Source organism: Myotis davidii, unplaced genomic scaffold (assembly GCF_000327345.1).
Source record: "Myotis davidii unplaced genomic scaffold, ASM32734v1 scaffold2475, whole genome shotgun sequence".
Lineage (NCBI taxonomy): Eukaryota > Metazoa > Chordata > Mammalia > Chiroptera > Vespertilionidae > Myotis > Myotis davidii.
Window position 1 is genome coordinate 24,704 of NW_006286003.1, and position 4,076 is coordinate 28,779.

The window sequence follows — 4,076 nt, forward strand, 5'->3', positions numbered from 1 at the left end:
TGCCTCGTGGTGCAGGATCACAGGGACAGCCAACATGGTGGGCCAGACTGACGTCCTCCTGGCTGCACCACGGGGGTTTGCGGATCTGCAAAGCCAGAGGCCTCTGGTGTGCACATCCCCCCCTGGCAGGGGAACCTCCCCCAGCACAGGTCCCCTTCCCGTGCCTGCAACAGTTGCAAATCAAGGCGTGCACAAGTTCCCCCCGCCTCTCCACCGCACTTCCACCAACCCGGCATGCCTAACACCCCCACAGGATGTGCACACATCCCCTCTGATGCGCTCACGTCCTTTGGAGAGTGTCTGGGTGTTCTGGGTGCTGAGGGTGGGTGCCTGTGAGATGACAGTGAGAGGGCGGAGTGGTGATGCCCCGTTCCCACAGAAGCCAGTGCAGCTACAAGATCACCTCTGGGGGGTTAATGCAGGTGCTGAGGCAGGAGCAGGTGCAGACAGACACACCTGGTGGGCGCGGGCAGCACTCGCTGAGGTGCCTTCGGTCAGCGTTCAAGAGCAAGAACCCAGAGACGGAGAGGAATTCTGTCCTCTCAGTGAAACAGTGAGGCAACTATAGAGAAGGGGCAACTATAGAGAAGGAATGTGCACTTTGGGTGCTACCAACCATGAGCTAAGGCTGCCCTGACTGAGCCTCGCTTGCTTGGGGCCTAGTGCACTCCTGCCGGGCAGCAGGTGACAGGACGTGCTTTTCTGAATTAATGAGAGAAAACGTTGATTCTCCTGATGCCCAGGAAGTTGGAAAGTGAAATGGGGAGACATGTAAGGAGTGAGCGAGGCTCCCTGTCTGAGGTTCCAAATCTGCTTTTGGTTTCTTTCACTGCTGACTAGAGATATACAAAGTGTCCCTCCAAAATGTGTACACACTTTGAATACCCACTAATTCCAATGGTTTTAAGCATAAGAAAGAAACACTTTACCCCCTCACCTACCCCAGTGCACAAATTTTGTGCACCGGACTACTAGTATACATATGTGTTCTTTGGCTAATCTCTTCCCACCTCCCTCCCCTCTGAGATGTGTCAGGGTGTTCATGCTTTTGATAACTGTGTTGTTAAACGTACATGTGGTTAGTTTATGAAAATTTATGTATTCGAGATTTTGAACTTTTTGTATTTTATGCTTCAATTAAAATTTCAAAAAAAAAAAAAAAACACACCACACACCAAAAACCTGAGTATTAGTGAAACAAGTTGGGAAAACTAAGTGATAAACTGTGCGGTACTGACCTGAAGTTTGTACAAGGGCATGCAGAAAGGGGAATATCAGGGTTGACTGGAGTAGTTGAAGAATTATGGTAGGAAGTCCATGAAAAGTAGATGGGGTCCATACAGTTAAAATGGAGGGAGAAGGGAATACCAGGTAAGATGTCTGGAGGATGAAATGAGGATGGAAGACAGGATTTACTTGAGATTGAAATGTAATATGTATATTGTACAGTAAGATTATGAAGTAGTTTTCCTTCCTTTATTTTGGTTTTAATATTTTTAAAATTAAAGTATAGTTGGTGAAGTAGTTTTTCTTTCATGCTAACAGTACTTTATTGAGGTTTAATTTATGTAGAATAATTTGTACAATAATTATACAAATCTTAAGTGTACAGTTTGATGAATTTTAATATATCTTGTTACCACCACACAGATCAAGTTACAGAAATTTCTATCACCCTCAAAAGTTCTTTTGGTCCCTTTCCAGTTAATAGTCATTCCAACCCCCAGGATAAAACCTCTATTCTGACTTCTATTGCTATAGATTATTTTCAGCTTTTTTTGAACTTTGTATAAACGGAATCATACAGTGTGTACTGCTTTATGTCTGCCTTCTTTTGCTTAACATAAATAGTTTTGAGATTCATTCATTTTGTTATATTTTTCTGATTATTTTACCCTTTTGCCATATTTATTTCATAAAAGTCCTCTGGGAGACTTTATAAGTTGAGAGTTCTACAATAATAATAATAATAATAATAATAATGTACATTATATACATCTTACTTGATCCATATTTGTTTTTGAATTAAAAATCTCAAATACCTAACACCCTAAATGTCATTTCTCTAGTTTCACAGATCCTTAATGTGTTTAACATATATATATTTTTTAAAATATGTATTTTATTGATTTTTTACAGAGAGGAAGAGAGAGGGATAGAGAGTTAGAAACATTGATGAGAGAGAAACATCGATCAGCTGCCTCCTGCACACCCCCTACTGGTGATGTGCCCACAACCAAGGTACATGCCCTTGACTGGAATCGAACCTGGGACCTTTCAGACTGCAAGCCAACACTCTATACAGTGAGCCAAACCGGTTAGGGCTAACATATATTTTTTAAATGTTAGAAGATCACATTTGTTTGGTCAGACTGTCCTTATTATACTTCGGGGCAGATTATTCATTGAAATAGGGATCCTTCTTTAAAATGTGAACCTGTAGTTAATATGTTCACAATGAATAAAGTTACTCCCTTATCAATGCAGACCTGACTGGAGAAACTTACTTAATTCAGCAATACATTGTTCATTTAAAATGTAGCTCAGTTGAGAGAAATCTCTCTAGGAGAATATATCTGTTCCTACTGAAATGGTGGTATGTGTGCCTTGGTCCAATTGGTTAATCTCAAATAAGCTGCAAAGTTTGAGAAAGGAATAATGTTTTTCTATTTATCTCTTTTTAAAAAATGTTTTTATTGATTTTAGCGATGGGTGGGGGGAGAGAAACACCAACCTGCTGGCTGCCTCTTGCACGCCCCTTGCTGGGGATTGAGCCTGAAACTCAAGCATGTGCCCTGACCAGGAATTGAACCAGTAACCTCTTGGTGCATGGGTTGATGCTCAACCACTGGGCCACACTGGCCAGGCTATTTATCTCTTTTTATGGAGGTTTAATACAATGCAGTAAGTGGTAAGCTGATTAAATTAAATATTGCTATGACCTATCCTTAGTTTCCTTTATTTGTAAAATGAGGATGATAAGTACTTTAATACTAAAACACTGTTCAGAAAATAATTATATTAACACAATTTTATTAAATTAAGGTAAACTAATACTATAAAATTCTTACACTTGAGGAAATGTAAGATGATGACTTACATTTGAGAAGATGCCTGTCACTGTGTAAGTGCTAATCAGATGTTGTATTGCAATTCAACCCTCAGCTGTGTGCTTTTTTCTATTTGTAATTATAGGCTAAAATTCTACGGTTTCTAGCCACTGTTTATTTGGATTGGGATGACAGAGAATATTATGATAAAGCTCTCAGTGCTATAAACTTAGCAAACAAGGTATGAAGTTTTTACTTTTGAATATTAGATTAATTAATTTTTAAACCTTTGATTCACATTTTGAAATCTAGTTTAGACACTTGCTTTAGTATCCCTAGAATTTTTTAAACAACAGATTATAACAATCTTTTTTTACAGCACGGAAAGGAAAAATAAAATATACCCCATTGACAGCAAATATTTTTGAAAAAGAATTCTTCTGTATGAAACAGAAAGGCTTCTCTCTCTGCTGTGAGTTTTTAGGATCAAGAAGGAAATGATGATAAGATAGCGCCCTGTGGTTGGCAAACTGCGTCTTGCAAGCCACATGCGGCTCTTTGGCCCCTTGAGTGGGGTTCTTCCTAAGCCTTAGGAGTACCCTAATTAAGAGTAACAAAGACGTCCCTGGGCGGGCTCGAACCACCAACCTTTCGATTAACAGCCGAACGCGCTAACCGATTGCGCCACAGAGACCGATAGGAGTACCCTAATTAAGTTAATAACAATGTACCTACCTATATAGTTTAAGTTTAAAAAATTTGGCTCTCAATAGAAATTTCAATTGTTGAACTGTTGATATTTGGCTCTGTTGACTAATGAGTTTGCTGACCACTGAGATAGGCAGATGATGGACTTTAGTTTAAAAACCAATACCCTGAGAGTGAAGGCAGGCAAGGAAGAAAGAAAGGAGGAAATGGCAGTTGAGTAAGCCAACCCACAGTGTGGGCCACCGCTGTGCATCCAGTTAAATACAGTATTTCATTTATTCATTCAACAAGTACATTTTGAGTAACTCCTGTGCCCTG

The 4,076-nt window shown here is 40.0% G+C and overlaps 1 non-coding gene across 1 annotated transcript; it reads right to left on the reverse strand.

Moving 5' to 3' along the window:
- Positions 1 to 3,670: 3,670 nt before the first annotated feature.
- On the reverse strand, positions 3,671 to 3,744 carry TRNAN-GUU. Its single transcript has one exon. It is a non-coding gene; the product is annotated as a tRNA-Asn (tRNA).
- Between the last annotated feature and the right edge of the window lie 332 nt (positions 3,745 to 4,076).